This window comes from Suncus etruscus, chromosome 16, assembly GCF_024139225.1.
Source record: "Suncus etruscus isolate mSunEtr1 chromosome 16, mSunEtr1.pri.cur, whole genome shotgun sequence".
Classification (NCBI taxonomy): domain Eukaryota; kingdom Metazoa; phylum Chordata; class Mammalia; order Eulipotyphla; family Soricidae; genus Suncus; species Suncus etruscus.
Window position 1 is genome coordinate 35,450,195 of NC_064863.1, and position 17,772 is coordinate 35,467,966.

A 17,772-nucleotide genomic window follows, 5' to 3' on the forward strand; every position below is an offset into this window, starting at 1 on the left:
GCTGCTTACCCACCCAGTTCTCTTCTACTAAGAGAATCCCACCTTCATGCTCCATTCATGGCCCTCACTGCCCTCAGCAGTTACATTCCTGTTCAATATTTGAACCAACTACCATAATCTAAACCCCTCTAAGGGCTCAGAATCTACTTACTAAGTAAAGAAACGATGTCCCAAGGAGATAATATAGGCATTAGCATATCCTACATGTTTTACATCCAGGGGACCCAATTTCATCTCTGATGTCTCATGACCTTTCTGTGCATTGCCACGGATAGCCCTGGAGATTCCTGATCATCACTCAGTGTGACCCTGAAGGTCTCTGAACACTGTCAGTGTGTCTCTAATGGTCTCGAATACCACAGGGCCCAAGTAGCATCACATTTTTGGACTCTAGCTTTCATGAGGTAGTTGATGGAGAATTTCTGGAGTAACTCCTTGGTATCCTGAGCACTGCTTGAGAGGCCCCTCCTTAAATAAAGTAAAAACAAAGAAGGGAATGAGTAAAATAGTCAAAGTGATTTTCTTTGATCTTTTTTTTTTATTTGATCAAACTGAAGTTTATTTTTTATTTTTTTCACTGTGAATACAGAATTGAAAAGTTGTTGACAGGGGCTGGAGTGATAGCACAGTAGTAGGGCGTTTGCCTTTCACTCAGCTGACCCAGGACAGACCTGGGTTCAATCCCCAGTGTCCCGTATGGTCCCCCAGGCCAGGAGCGATGTCTGAGCACATAGCCAAGAGTAACCCCTTGAGTGTCACCGAGTGTGGCCCAAATAAAAACAAACAAAAAAGTTATTGATGGTTGAATTTTGAACAGATGCTGTTTCAACACCCATCTCTTCACAAGTGCTCATTTCCCACCACCACGATCTTCCCCATGTACCCTCCAATTGTCCCACCTCCACCCCCATTTTGCCCCTATGGCAGTCACTTATCCTTTTCTTTTAAATTTATTTTAAATCACCATGAGATGCAGTTACAGCATCCATCCCTTCACCAGTGAACATTTTTTTACCACCAATGGCCCTAGTTTGTTTTCTACCCTACCCCATGGTCTTCACCCTGCTTGCCTCTATGACAGACATTTTTCTTCTCTCTATCTCTCTCTTTCTCTCCCATTTTTTCTTTTTCCCCCCAGACACTTCGTTATCATGCATATCATTACTTCCTTTTAATTCTCAGTTTTTGCCCAGTTATTGTCTTAACTGCACTTCCCACCCATCATTTCTATTTTCTTTGGGTATTATTCTCATGCAATGGGATTTTTTGGTTTATATTTCCTTATTTGGTATCAAAGTTGCTTAAAGATTAATATTTGAAGTTTTAAAGAGTCACATTTTCAAAATTTAAATTAATACATGGAGGTTATTTTAAATGGTATGATCAGGACAGATAGAGAGAGGGAGAGAGAGAGATAGAGTGTCTATATATCTGGGAGGGAAACAGCTGCATAGTTGGCTAGCTGCAGTCAGCTGTCAGTGCCAAGGATGTCTTTCCTCTCCAGCTTGTTGGCAACAGATGTGCTGGAAGGTATTTAGAGAGCCTCTAAGTGTGGGTCAAGGTGTTGTGTCTGGTGGCATTTTGTACTTTATAGTCTTTCCAGATGATAAAGTGGATACCTAAGCTATGCGAGGCACTCCCACATTCACAGAAGGCACTGGAGAGCCTTTATGAATCTGAACTATTTGAATATTTGCACACTGGGTAGGTATGGCTTTTTAATTAATTAATTATTTTATTTTGGTTTTTGGGCCACACCTGGTGATGCTCAGGGGTCACTCCTGGCTATGCACTCAGAAATCGTTCCTGGCTTGGGGGACCATATGGGACGCCGGGGGATCAAACTGTGCTCTGTTCTATGTCAGCTGCCTGCAAGGCAAATACCCTACCGTTGTGCCACCACTCCTTCCCCCCTTTTATTTTTAACTTCAGTTTCTGTTTTTGGGCCACACTCAACTTCGATCAGGACTTACTCCTGGTTCTGTACTCAAGAACCAGTACTTAGTACTTGGTGGACTTAGGAGACCAGATGAGGTATAGGGGATTGAACCCTGATGCATGCAAGGAAAGCACTTTACCTGCTGCACTATTTCTCTGGCCCCAGTGGGTATATATGTTTATTTTATAAGGTGATGCAGTGGTGAAACAATAGGATGCAGAAAGCCTAATGTCCTCTTCTGCATTAAATGCTTTGCTCATCCAGAAATGTATTACTTAGGGTTTTATAGTCATGTGCATACTGGCATAAGCATGCACACATATGTGCATGTATGCCTATATACATACTTGCACGTGATCAGGTTCAATACACATAGATTTCTTCAAATGGTCAGTTGTGATTATTGACATGAATGCAGAGAAACAGGCATAAAATATGCAGCAGTTCTCTGCAGTTTTGACTGTTGTCAATATTTGTTTGTAGTTTCTTTTCTAGAATGTTATTTTCCCAGATTAGAAGGAAAATAATAAGTTATTATTCTCAAACTTGAAGAAAAGAGAGAATGCTAGAAATTATAGTGTTTCTAGCTATGGCTTTAGATAAAGGATGAATTGTTAATTAATTTATGAAACATGATAGCAATTTTAGTTAATCACATCTGGGTGTGTTTCCCTTGATCCTAAAAGAAGAGACATGAGCCAGGAGTGATGAGATGAAGTGGTCCCTGGGGTAGAGAGGATGGGGCTGAATTGTAAGAAGTTGGGAAAGATATTGAATTAATTCCTAGAACTGGGCATGATAATTGGGATTTAGTCCAGCTGTGTAAGGTCAAGTGTGCTTGATCTTAGTGATTTATTCAAAGTAGTTTCTAATGAGACTCTGCTCTGGTGCCCAACTATTTACAGGTATCATTTACTTAGTCTTTTCTATTGTGAATAACAAGTTTTTTTCTTTAAAACAAGTAACCAGCCATATTACAAAATGGTAGTATGGATTTCTCTTGTGGTTGCTTCAGTTCAGCACACCTGACCATGCTGTGGTTCATTTGTAATATCAAGAGACTTGTTGAACATTTTGATGTACATTAACTTGTGACTAAGGGTGGATTCTTTTCTTCAGAAAAATTCTCTAATGGTGGTACCATCTGACTTAATTCTGTGTGTATAGAAACTCCTCATTCCTTTAGTATTACTAGCAGTATCACTTATCTTGTTAGTCACTTTATATTATAACATTTCTTCACTTGTAGTTTGATTTAGCTCCTGGATGACTGAAAGATTTGATGCTTTTAAAAATTAATACAAGAGATTAATGTGAAAGGAGTTACATAAATTTTGTGGCTTTGGATTGCTTTGTGTACTGCTAAGAAATGTTGTAATGTACTACAGTCTGGGACTTGAGGGACAAAGTAATTGTGCATGGGTTTTGTTTTGTTTTTCTTTTTTTTTTCTTTTTGGTTTTTGGGCCACACCCTGTGATGCTCAGGGGTTACTCCTGGCTATGCGCTCAGAAGTTGCTCCTGGCTTCTTGGGGGACCATATGGGACGCCGGGGGATCGAACCGTGGTCCGTCCTAGGCTAGCGCAGGCACCTTACCTCCAGCGCCACCGCCCGGCCCCTGTTTTGTTTTTCTTAATGTTTTTTGCCTGAAAATTCAGAATTAAGGTGTCAGCAAGGGGATTTATTTTGAGAATTCTGTTTATGGGTGATTGTTTTCCCACTGTAACTTCACCTTGTCCTCTTTCTTTGCATCTTTGTCTTCATAAATAATAATAATAATAATAATATATAAAAAAGAAAAATTAATACCAGAGATTAGTTACATCAATATTTTTTATTACAACTGTGACTTTATCAGTAAGAATTTTGGCATATCAAAGTGTATAAAACTTATGACTTAAAAGCAACACAAGCTTTATCATAGCTCTGGGGTTCTTATTTTTCACACAGCTTACTTTAATTTTAGAGTCTATACAGTGTGATTTTATTAACAAAGTATAATCCAATTGGGTCTTTGCTATGTACTTTTCAGAAATATGTACCACTTTTTAAGGCATTTCCTTTTTTCCTTTTTTTTTTTAAATTGGAGACACACGTGGCAATGCTCAGGGGTCATTACTGGCTCTATACTCAGAAATCACTCATGGCAATGCTAGGGTGACCATAAGGGATGCTAGGGACAGATTGGTTGCATGCAAGGCAAGTTCCCTACCTGATGTAGTATCACTCTAGCCCTTAAAACATTTTCTTTTTTGTTTGTTTGTTTTTTGGATCACACCCAGCAGCACTCAGGGGTTACTCCTGGCTCTAATCTCAGAAACTGCTCCTGGCAGCCTCGGGGGATCATATGGGATGCCGAGATTCGAACCACCGTCCTTCTGCATGCAAGGCAAATGCCCTACCCCCAAGCTATCTCTCCGGCCCCAGGGCATTTTCTTATTTATCCTGTTGCATTTATTTGATTTTAAGTGGTAATACTTTCCTTTCCCAGAGAACAACTGCAAAATCTCCCAAGTGCAGCATATAGTGTACTTTGACCTAAACAACTAATTAGATAAATGGTTTTAGATATTTTGTTTTTATTTTGTTTTGTTTTGGGACTGTGTTGCTCCCAGAATTAAACCCAAGACTTCTGCACACAAACCATGTGCTCCAACTAATAGATCTATGTCCCCAATTTCAAAAAAGATTTGGTTTATTCCAGATTGATCTAGATTTAAAACAAATCCATGGATCATCTTCTTTGATTGATGTTGCAATTTTGAGAGATGATACAGTAAAAGATCCTGCCTTTATCCATTCACAATTATTACATAGCAAATTGTCGGCTCTAGTTACATTGCCAGTTTAACAAATTATCCCCAATCTTAGTGACTGAAAAATGTCTGGATTGATTTCAATCACCTGCAGTTGTATCAGAGCTCTACAAGGAGAACTTGTCTCTGCTCAACTTCACACTAGCTAGAGCAGCTTAAATACTGAGGGCAGAAATCTTCAGAAACTCACATGCATACACATTAGTGGTGATGGTGGAGGTGAAGTGAAACCTTTAGCAGGGATTGTCACTGTAGTACCTATCTGTGACTTCTCTATGTGAGCTTCTTCACAATATGGTAGTTGGGTTTTAAGGCCAAGAACAGGCCTCAGATATTTACGTTAGAAGGGAAGACCAACCAGCACTCTGACACGAGGACTATTAATACTCCAGGACACAAAGGAAAACTGGACATAGATAACCTAAACACCGGAATTAAAGCACTGGTTATATACAGAGAAAATGCATGGCTTTTCTCTAAAATGTAGACATGACATGGAGACCTGTTTGGTTTATTGGACATATTACTCTCAATTCATATCAAGTTTTCTGAAACACTTTAACCTCTCTATTTTACCTTATTATATCTTGTTTTCATAGTCTTATTGACATTTCTACTTATAATATCATAAATGTGATGATCTTGTTTTATACATGCACACCATTTTGTGGGGGGAATTGAATTTAAGAGTGAGATTATAGCCTTAAACTATTTTACTTTCACAAGTTAGGGAAATGATAGGAACTTTTTAAAATTCTTTGTGGTGATAGGTATTAAACTAAGGCTCACATATGCAAGGTGAGTGATTTATCACTGAGGCACACTACCTATCCCAACATGTGGCTTTTAATTAAGCCAGGATACTACTGTTTGAAAGATGCTTAATAAAATCTTACTTAGGGGCAGAGGAGGTAGGTCAACAACTGTTTTATAGATGCAAGCCATTTGCTTTCAACTGGAATATATGCAGGCACTGAACACTGGTTTGATCCTTGACACTTCATGGGTCAAATACCCACATTCTGCCAAGTGTTGAGTTCCACCAGATATGACCCCCTTACAAACAAACAAACAAAAAATCAAACAAAAAACTTCGATTGAGTGGGTATTTCAAGTATTCCTTATATAAGTATATTACATAAATAGGCCATTGAGGAGTTCTCCCAGTGGTATTAAGAGGCAAGTAGTCTTATCATTTTAAATGTAAAGGTAAGAAATAGCCCAGGAAAGGTTAAGTCACTCACTTCAAATTATCCAGCTACCAAGTGCTAAATCTGAGTTAAAATAAGAACAGTGACATAGACTAGCTCTAGAACTCATTTCTTAACCATGGTAAAGGTGGAGAATTGGGACAGAGCCTAACTTGTGACCTTCATTTCTTCCAAGAAACTGCAGGAAGCTGCATCTGTGAAAAGTTTTACAAATATTTGCAGATCACTGAAGAATGTTTTCTAGTAATCACTCAGATACTTCTGAGGACATTGAAAAAATACCTTTAAAGTATCATCTTTTTCTTTATTAAATTTCAGGATGTTGTAAATATATTTAAATAAGTGCATATGAGTGCCAGAGAGATAGTACAGTAGATAGGGCACTTGGCTTGCATGCAACTGATCTGGGGTTCAATCTACCAGAATGATCCTGAGCACAGAGGCAAGAATAATCTCTGAGCATCTCTGGGTGTGGCCCCAAAACAAAACAAAAAATGAGAACATAAGTAGTTTATAAGCCAAACAATGGATAAATGAGTGAAGAATTATGAAATGAAACTTGAGATAAAGGTAAGAGGACTCTTTTGCCAACAGTCCTTTTAATAAGTAGTTAAAGTCTGCTGGAGTTCAGTTGAATGGTAATTGATTTTGAGAGGTACCTGAGTGACCAACTGGGGGCTGGAAGTGCTTGTCCAGTGTGTCATAAAGTCAGGGTGGATGGGTGAGAGATTAAAATGGGAATCCAGATTGGAATAGGTCAGATATGAACCTGAAGTTACTTAGTTGTTTTCTAAGCTGCGTAATTCACCTTCTTAGTTTATCCTCAGTTACAATGGGGGATGGTTGGAATGGTGGTAAGAATACTAGTCTCCCATCCAAGTACTAACCAAGCCCGACACTGCTTAGCTTCCGAGATCAGACGAGATCGGGTGCATTCAGGGTGGTATAGCCGTAGTTACCCCACATTTAACCATTATTCTGTACTAAGGATTTTTGTTTGGGCCAAGGTGGATTATATATCTTTCACAGTAATTTTTTTGGTGGAGTCTGAAGCTTCAGCAGGCAACGTGTCATGGCAAGGTTCCTTGCTGTAGGCTTTTTGGCCAAGATAAGGTGAAGATGCAGCCTCGGCTGCCCTCCACAACCTTCTCTCTCCTTCCTCCCCGTCCCCAGGGTTATTCCTAGACAACTGCTCAGGGTCCCAGCAACTGAGTTCCGGTGAGGTGCAATTTAAAAGAGACCCCAGGCTTCCTTGTTCCTGCAAGGGGCTGGGAAGGGACTGCTGAACTTTCAACTTCCAGCAATTAGGAAGCAAACGCCTCTCGGAGAGTCAGAAGCTTCAGCAGGCAACAAGGGGAGGACATGGCTCCATGCTCTCTTCGCTTGTCCAAATCACAGACCAAAGTGGTGTCTCGGAAAAACCCCCCTCCCTCTTGACTATTTTTAAAACATAAAAGGGTCATGTGTATCTCCTTTGTATATCTCAGATGTATTCCCTTAACATCTATAACTCTTTTCGAATATCCTCATAATGTGACAATTTTGCCTACTGGATTTGTTATTTGATTGTTTGATTTTCCCCCTTTGAGATATGTTTTATAAGCAATACTGGTAGAAGAGTATCTCTGTATAGATTTCATCTATGTACCAAATTATGGGGAATGTTGGACTTTCTTCGTCGGCCCCCAGATGCACCAACAATATCTTGTGGCATTGCTTCTCTTTTGCATAGGCATATTAAAATGGGAAAATAATACATATGCAAACAAGTTCTTATCTAATAGAGATGGGAACACAAATTTGGTAATGTAATTAGGCCTTTTACCCTGAACATTGGCATAATGATTTGGCTCAGGCCTCAGAAGAATGGGCATCGCCCACACACACCTGAACAATGGATATCATCTATGGAAACATAGATTGTTATAGACACAATTGTCTATAACATTACCAGGATCCAAGCCTCTACCAGGGAAGACCTACCACTGCTTTGGCATTGACTTACTCCAAAGAGTGCTCCCAACACCCAGACAACTCAGCAACAGTCTGCATGCAGGGCAGATCGTTCCGCATTTAATGGTATGCTGAAACTAGAGGATGCTCCACATCAGCCTGACATCAATGAAAGAAATGCACAGAATCCAGAGTCTTTAAATATAAGAATCTGATACCAACAATAGTTAAAGTGTGAAAAAGTTTCACCGGGACCTTGAGAATGACTGGTGTTGGACGGACTGGTATGCCTGGAACCCAGAGTTGATCTTATGCCAATAAACTTCTGGGGTGAGGCCTTTTTGTAATCAGGTCAAGGATTTTTTTCCATTTTCCCCATTTTTCTGGACCTATGCAAACAATGACGATTGCCACTATCACACCCTTACTATATTTTTTTTACTCTTATCCTTTAAGGAAAAAAAATACAACTTCCTGAACTTAAAAAACAAAGAACTGTAGTAGAATGCCTGTCTTGAATACAGGCAGGGGATGGGGGGGGTGTAATGTTATACTGCTGAAGGGGGAGTCTTCTGATTATGACTGTAACCCAACTATGATCATGTTACTTAAATAAAAAATATATTGAAAAAAAATACTAGTCTCAAGGATCAGTATTAGAGCAATGGCTCTAATCTATAAAATCCTTTATGTACTGCAACACACACACATGCTCTGTAAAGGGGATGGCTTCTGATGCATCTTTAAGACATACATTGTTTTCAATGATGTTGAAATTGATGACTGACTTCATGGCAGCAGCTATTAGAATGAATCAGAACAAAGTTAAGAGAAAATGTCAGTTAGGATGGAACATGAGTCTTCAGTAGGGAAAATAAGAACTCTATTTGGTATTTCTTTTTTTTGGGGGGGGGTTGGGTTTTGGGTTTTGTGTCACACCCGACGGTACTCAGGGGTTACTCCTGGCTGTCTGCTCAGAAATAGCTCCTGGCAGGCACGGGGGACCGTATGGGACACTGGAATTCGAACCAACCACCTTTGGTCCTGGATCGGCTGCTTGCAAGGCAAACGCCACTGTGCAATCTCTCTGGGCCCATCTATTTGGTATTTCAGTGGAGGAAATATAATAGAGGAAATTGATTATATGAGTGCTTTATACTTACCTGGCAGGGGAGATACCATGATCACAAAGGTGGTTTTCCCAGGGTGAGGCTTATCCATTGCACTCTGGATGTGCTGATCCCTAAACAGATTATATGAGTGATTTAAGACTATGAGGCCAAATGTAATGGTGAAGCTACCTAAAACTTAGCAGTGACTCAAAGATATTACTCCTGGGGCTAAAGGAGACCTGAGACCAGAGACAGGCAAATACCTAACATTGTTAAAATTTCTTTTCTTCCTTAACTCCACCTGCTTTGATTCTGCTTGAAAAAAATAATGTGGGGAGGAGGCAACCCCTACTGGACGGCAAGCTAGGGACAGGTGGTGAAATCTCTGTTAACCACTTTTCCTGAACTAGTTGTCACCAAAAGCATTGACAGAACTTACCTGGAAGTCAGTTATCAATAGGATGTCCCTACACTTTTAAATTTTAATTAAATTTTATGTTTTAGGATTGAACTCAGGAGCTCACATGTAGAAGGACAGTGGTCTACTTTTGAGCTCTATCTCTGGACTCTTCCCTTATAATTTAAAATATAAGCTGTGGGTTAATTATGTGAGCAGTTAGGAGTGAATCTGAGTGAACAGACAAAGATTACTGTCAGGGATAGTATTTCTATATAACTCAATATGGTAGTAATTAATTATACTCATTTAACATTAAATTATATTTGCAATACAGTTTCTCAATTGAATTAGCTGTTTGTTTGTTTCTTTGTTATTTGCAGTTTTTGTTTTGGGGCTACCTGGTAGTGCTCAGAGTTTCTCCTGACTCTACACTTGGGAATCACTCTTGATGGAGACCATCTAGGATGAGAGGGATCAAACCTGGGTTGGCTGTATGCAAGGCAAGCTCTCTTGCCTACACCAGTTGTAATTCAATTGCTCAGAAGTCATCTATGGATAGGAACTATCACATTGGAGAGAATAGATATGAAACATTATTGTCATTCCAGAATGTTCTGTTGACCAGTAGTGATCTATGTGCCCTTCCAAAAGATATATTGGGTAGTACTTATGGAGAAGATAGGTTTACATTTGAGATAAAGTGAAAAATAAAATGAACAGACCTTATAAAATTATGTAAGCATGGTGGGAAGGAAAAGACAGAGAAGTTAGTCTCTGGGCAAATGTACAGGTAGTGCTTTGAAAGGAAGTAGAGAAAACAGAAGATTTTGCCTTGAGGATTGAAGGAGGATACACTGAACTTTTATTTATTTATTTATTTATTTGGCTATGTTGGATTGAGAACCCAGCAAACTATCTGTGAAGCTATCTAGACAAATACATAGGCATTTGCATACAACTGTATGTATTGGATTAGATATTCAACAAGAAAGATAAATTTGAAAGTTTTCTTCATAGAATAGGTAGTGTTTTTGGAAAGAAAGAGAGCCACCCACTAAGCATCTACTATTCTGTTTAAGGGCATAGGTATAGACAAAGTATTCTATGTAATCTAAGATTTGACTAGTTGGAAGGTGATGATCCATCTGCAGTCTAGCCATGATGAAGCTCCATCATAATGGAACTTTATTAAGACCAAAGCAGTGTCATATAAGGAGAGTGGGGTGAATGGCCATTAGGCTGTAAAAGGGGAGTGGATCCAGTAGGTATGAGGCAGCACCAAGAGGAAATGGAAGCTAATGCTGCCATGAGGAAACCTGAGCTAAGGATCATTCTGGAAGTGTCTTAGTTGGTGCTACCAGTGAGATCTGAAGTAAAGTGAGCATGAAATGGAGGAGATTCTCAGGTGTTGACAAGAAGAAGATACTGAACATCCTGAGAAATTAATATGATTGCAGATCAAATAAAGAAAATGAGGAAAAGAAAGACACTAAGCATAGCCTATTGAAGAAAAATGGCCCTGGAGATGATTGGGGATTAAGGGTAGGAGAATATGGAGACAAGCTCAAAATGGGGATGTTAGTCTCATTCCTAGAGCTTCAGAGATTTGGTAGTGGAAGCACAGAGGAAGTAGGCAGGGGGCTGAGAGAGTTCTGGACTTTCAATCCTGAGGGGAAAGACTAGACCTCAGACCTCAACCAGACCACAGGCCTATTTAAAGAGAAAGACCGGACACTATATAAGGCAAGTACCTCAAATGCTGTACTATATCTCATATCTGTGAGCAAATATTTCAGTGAATATTTAATGAATTTATATATTTTAGTTTGTAGGGGAAATTTCTGACTTCCCCCCAAAGAGCTGATTATCACCTTTCATTAGACATGGAGTTCTAGCTACCTGATCTATCCAGTGAGCCTCACTTTGTCCTAGCATTTTCCACTCTCTTCTCCACCTTAATGCAGTGTTTGGAAAGTGTTGCCAGCTTAGGAAAGTGTTGCCAGCTTAGGCCACATATTCCTCTGCCTGTGGGCACTTGCTTACTTCATTTGGGTACTGTTAATAGTGACTCAAAGGTGTGTCCCTTTGGCTTTTCCTTTTGTAGATAAGCCTTTCATTTCACTTTGAGTAGCTGGCTGATGTTTCAAGTCGAAGTGACATGCATAGTGGGGAGGAAATGCCTGCTCAGATCAACTTCCTGCTGTCCCCAGATCCCCTTTGTGCCAGGTGGTGCAAATTGGAAGCTTTTAAATGATGGCCTTGCTTTTGTTTTTTGTTTCCCAAGCAAACAAATTGTTTGAGGGATTTTTTTCCTCTATATTTCCTTTTTAAATTTTTTTAAATTATCATGTTGTGAAAAGCCAATGAGATTTTATATATGTTATGCCTGGTTTAGCCTAATTATATTGTGGCTGGAACTGATTTTTAGGATTCTTGGTATGATTGCAAGATACAAAATTACAAGATTACAAAATTTTTCTAAGACCTAGAACAGTTGAGTTGTGAGTGTGGAGAGAAAGAAGGTAGGGGTGGAGGGGAGAATAGAGAGAGAGCAAGGGAAAGAAGGGGAAAAATGGGGATTACATATGTTGGAGAGAATACTCTGGGTCCCAGCTCGTTTATTGGGAAGGTTGGGTGTTTTGAGGACTTATTTCATTGGGACTGGCAGGATAGCACAGAAGTTAAGATGCTTGCCTTTGATCCCACCAACCCCAGTTTGAATTCCTCTTACCTGGCTTGACTGAGGTCAGTGGGCTTTCCTGGGCACAGACAGAGCTAGGAGTAGCTCCTGAGAACCAGAGAGTGTAGTAACTATGGTCAAGCAAGCAAACACAAGAACAGGAATTTAAAGCCTGAGAATAGAAAGAGGGACATAAAGAAATGTAGAATTGGCCCCTAAGTGGCCAGTTGTTCAAATCAGCTGGCATCTCTAGACCACAGGAGCTTCAGCAGGCAGAGACTTCCTCCTCCAAAGATGTCTATTCAACCCAATTCTACTCTGTGAAGTAGCTGCCTTAGTAACAAGCTTAAGTTAGATACTTGCATTGCCAAGAGAACAGCAAACAAAGAGGGCTCATACCATACTTTAGGTAGGCACTTCTGTTCTGTTTCATTTACAATGGGGGTAACTAAATGGATAATGTTTCTTATGTGTTTTTTGTTTGGTTTTGTTTTGGTTTTGGTTTTGGAGTTACTCCTGGTGGTACCAGGGTTTACTCCTGGCTCTGTGCTCAGGGATCACTTTTAGCTGGCTTGGGTGACCATATGGGGTATGGGAGATTGAATCTTTGTCAGCAAAACAAATGCCCTATCCAGAATACTATCACTCTGGCCCCTGATTGAAGAATGTTTAAGTAGAAGTTGTACCCAGCTGACACATGGTTTTAATTCCAGACAGCCTGATCTGAGGTTGTCTGCTCTCAATTCTTTCACTTGAGGCCTAGCAATGTCGCTGGTTTCTGTGCTTAAAACAATTGAAGAGATTCTTGCCTGGCTTCTTTTTTGTTTGTTTGTTTTTCAGGCCACACCTGTTTGATGCTCAGAGGTTACTCCTGGCTAAACGCTCAGAAATTGCCCCTGGCTTGGAGGACCGTATGGGACGCTGGGGTATCGAACCTAGGTCCTTCCTTGGCTAGCGCTTGCAAGGCATACACCTTACCTCTAGCGCCACCTTGCTGGCCCCTTGCCTGGCTTCTTATATGTAATTGTGAGAGGCCCAATTTTTGTCACCTTTTTGTCAAAAAAGAAAAATATATACAGAATGAAAGAAAAATCAGAAATAGAGTATAGGAAGCTGGTTCACACATTGCAGGTTTTGGTTTCTGATCTCTGCCTTAGATCATAGGAGCAAGAGAATTTGGCTTAATTTACTAACATTTCCTGGGGATGGCTATGACAACTGCATAAAATAATAGAGCCCAATAGTTATACAGGGAAGGGGGTAAGGTGTTGCCTTGCATGTGATCGAACTCTATTAGATTCCCTACACCAAATATGGACCTTTGAGCACCACCAGGGCTGATTTTTCAGCACCTGACCCAGTAATGATACCAGGGCTTAGAGGTAGAAGTAGCCCATGAGCACTTCAGGTTGTGGCCCAACCTTCTCCCTTCCCAAAATAGAAAAGAGACTGCTTCCTAAAGAGACATTCTGTAAGAATGGTGCTTGATTTTTGTTGTTCTTGAAAGCTTGGCCATTTATTAAGGGCTTGCAAGTCCTCAGTAATAATCTGGAGTTTTTTCCTGAGGATTTAGAATTGTGAAACCCATGAGTAAAACATTAGCTCGAGTGGCATTTCCCCTTCGCATGCTGTCCCTTTGCTTTGCATGGAAATGATTACCTTACTTTAAAAACATGAAGGAGAAAAGTCCTCAGACCCAAGTAAGATCCTAATGAAATGAACATGTGCAGACCATGGCCCTTCATCAGGGGTCTAGACCATGATTGATTGTTCGGCAGGACTGTCTAAATCAGTAGCATGTTTTTTGGACAGCTTGCAGAAGACCAACCTATTTAGCATTTTGGCCAGAGTTTTCAAGGGAGCTGCTGTTTCAGGTCTCTGCAACTCTCTTTGTCTGATAAATAATTATTAAAGGATCTGTCGACTTGAGCATCTGGCTGATGGAAAGACTGACTTGAAAGCATGCAGAGCTTGGGATATATACAGCACAACATCTGGTATGGGGACTTGATGGATTTGGAAGGGGACAGCATGTTTGGCATCTGTATATTAGGTCCTAGAATGTTCTTTTTAAGTTTCTTGTGTTGGTGCCAATGCACTTTTATCCATTAGAAAGTAAAAAGACAATGGCTAACAGCATTAATTAGATTCCATCTCTCTGGAAAGAAAATGTTATTCTTAACATACAGTTCAAAATGAGAGGTTTCATTAGTAATGCAATTTCTCATGAATTTGACTTCCTCCCTTAGTGAATAATAAGGTAGGAGATAGATCAAGAAGAAGAAAAAAAACAGTTCCAACATCATCAAGGTAAAAAGATAAAAGAAGACAAAAATATATATCTTATAGAGAAACTTGTCAGAAAAGCAGAAGCAATTTCAACACAAACTGAAAAAAAAATACTTTGAGCTACAAGAAGCATAAGCAAGCCATCAGTTTTTGCTGGATGCATCTTGAAACTCTGAACTTTTGTGTATAACATAAACTAAAAAGAGCACAAGTTTTATACCAATGACCCAAAACCACAAAGTAATTTACTTTTATTAGCATTGGAGTAAATACCAGTGTTTGCTGGCTTGGATATGAAACATAAAAGAGGAAAAGTCTGTCTGGTTTTTTCCCTCCTAAAAACTAATACAGCTGGCAAAAGGCAACATTTTGCTTTACTTGTAATTACCTGGAAATTTAAAATAGATCTTTTACTTTTTCAGGGTTTATATTGAAATTCCATCTTTATATTAAATCAGTGAACACAGGTTTCATAGCACACAGGAGTTTCTTGTATGTGTTTACATTATGTGAAAGAATGGAACTAGTAAAGAACTGCACCTAACCAGCTTCCTCAAGGCCATGTTTTTCAAATTATTATAAAGTCACCTTTATATTCATGAGCCATAAACCTAATGAATATAGACAATTGTATCTGGTTTAGGGCTCAGGTAGAGTTAGAAAACATAAGACTTCAAAGTTTGAAGCTTTTGTCAATGTATCTGTGGCAAATGTCTGGAAGCCAGGACCTGGGCATTTTGAATTAGTAGTAATTACCAATAGAGATTCATTGTTTCACATGGTTTCTTGAGAGGGAGGGACATTGATAATGAAAGCATCTCCTTTAGTCCTGTATCCTTCCCCCACTCCCTGTTTACCCAGTTCTGTTTCTTATAAGGCACTGTCCTATTGCTCCTCCTTCCCACCCCAATTTGGCATAAAGTCCCTCACTTCACATTGTTCTGGAGTTCAGTTAATATTTCTTCAAGTGTTGAGACACATTATGGGCCAGTTAGTGTGTCGATCATGTCTCAGGTAGGGGCTAAACTCTATTTACTCTTGCTCTGAGTTGCACTGTGTGTATCCTTCTCATTCCTCATGTGTATCCTTCTCATTCCCTTCCTGCATGGAGCTACATCCATGCCTTTTCTGGGAGACTTTTCCCAATCTCCTTCCTATATTTATTTTACAGTATTAGCTCAGGAACCATTTCCCAGGGGTAGACTAGATCTCCTGGTCTTAAGCTGTCCTAATATATGTTTTCTTTAAAAAATAACATATGGTGATTTTAATTTTTATTTATATAGTTCAATAGCTTTCTCTTCCTTTCTACATGTCTCAAGATTGTACCTTCAGCCATTTAATCATAGTAGATACATATACAAATTGATGAATCAGTGAATATTCTATAGGAGAAAATCCACTCACAGATCAAAATGATTGGAGTATGTTCATCTCTGTATAACTTAAACCTTTGTGGTGGTGATGCTCTTTATCTTTCTAGTTTCTGGGATCCTTATTTACCTTTTGGTACTGGGAATAGAGCCCAGAATCTCAGATATACGATGTATATATGTGCTTTATCATTGATCTACATTTCTTGCTCCCTGTTCATATTTTTTGAGGTTGTACAAGGGGCTATTTTTAAGCTTAAGGATCCTGAGACCACTCCTAGTCAGCCCAAGTTAGTCCATTACTTGCATCTAGACTGTATTGGATCCATTGGTGGCCACATTTAATGGTGTTTGGAGAATCAAGTGGTCCAGGGAACGAAGTTTGTGTTGACCCATGAACTATATCTTTGACCCTGACCTCTGGCCACTTTCTGCCAACCTTTTGCACATATTCTGTATATTAAAAAAAATCAGCAACAAAATTTCACTCTTCCATGCTTTTCCTTTGGACTATTGAATTAAGCCAACTATGATACAATTTAAGGAAGGACTTCTCCAAGCTGTATTCCCTAAAATTTCCTTTTTGCTCCTTTTTGTTTTTGTCTGTTATACTCAGTCCCCAAATGATTTGACTCCTTTTTTTTTTTATCATTTGCAACTTCCTTTTTAGAACTGTGAAGTCTGTGAATCCTTAGGGCCATTTACATCTGCCCCCACATTTGTTCCCACTAGGAATTCAGCCTGTTTGTGATCCCCTGGTTTCTGTTGCCAGTCTACTGCAAGTGAAGTCCAGATGCCCATGATTACTGCTCTTCTACCAAGACTGGTCTTTCCTCTGCCTTTGAACCCTAGACCACAAGTACAAGTCTCTCCCTACTGGCTTATCTTTCTATTACCTCTTCTCTTCAGTCTGGGTTGTAATGTTTGCTCTGAGGTGCCCTTTACTTCCTTTCCTCTTCTTCTCTCTCCCTTATGGAAGGACACTCAGTTTCCACCCACTTCATCTATTTCTTTGCTTTATTCATGTCATCATCTGTTATCCTAGATCACCATGTTCCACCTCCTTTTCACTTTGTGTCCAGAATTGCTTTTTTCATGCAAGAACTTACTTGTTTGTTTCAACCTCCTTTCCTTCATTTTTGTTGACTGACTCTGTGACAGGCAGGTATCATCCTGCCTGTATCATGCTGCTGTATCATGCCTGTATCATGCTGCCTGTATCATGTATACCTGCCTGCAGGTATCATGCTGCTCTCTTGCATATATAGCTCACTGAGAGCTGTACCCCTTTAGTTGTGATACTGCACAAAGCTTCTTTAGTTGTGATCTCACACATGTACTGATTGGTGTGCTCCCCAGGGTTCCCTGAGGTGCTATCACGTGCTCATCAGAGGTCATATTTCCTGGCCATAATGCTTGCATATCTGTCAGTGGTGCCTATGCTGGATGCACCCCTTTGTTGTGATGCTTCCATACCCCTTCCATTGCACAACTGGAAATTGTTTGTGGTGCTGGCATCACACAGAGAGGCTAGGGTCATGCGCTATGCATGTGGTAGCACTAGGGATTGACCTTGCACCCATGTATTTGCACAGCAGGTATTGCAGGCTCCCATAGTTTTTGTTTTCTCGTTGGTGACCAGAGTAGACTTTCCATTGGTGCTTGAGGGTTACTTCCAGCAGTGCATGGAGCTCATGTAGTGTCTGGAATTGAACCCCTATATACCTAAATTCAAAACATGCACTCTGATCCTTTGAGTTATCTACCTGACTAAGAGTTTCTATGCTTAGTTCCAAATATAGTTGTTTTTTTTTCTTGATCCCATTCATCTTGAGTTTCAAAATTCTCCTTCTGTAGCCTAAGTAATGTTTTCTGCCAACTTAAAAAAAAACCTGAAGCCTACTTTTTCTTTTTTTTGAAAGTCTCAGTCAAGAATATTTTAAGCCAATCTATCATTAATATTTGAAAGACTGATAATAAGCTTCACAGATAACAACTAT

At 39.7% G+C, this 17,772-nt stretch overlaps 1 protein-coding gene and 1 pseudogene across 6 annotated transcripts in view; both read left to right on the forward strand.

Annotated features, from left to right (window-relative positions):
- LIMCH1 (LIM and calponin homology domains 1) overlaps positions 1-17,772 on the forward strand; it is a 384,023-nt gene that overhangs the window by 99,979 nt on the left and 266,272 nt on the right. The gene's annotated exons all lie outside the window — the stretch shown is intronic.
- On the forward strand, positions 9,074-9,198 carry LOC126032820 (uncharacterized; annotated as a pseudogene).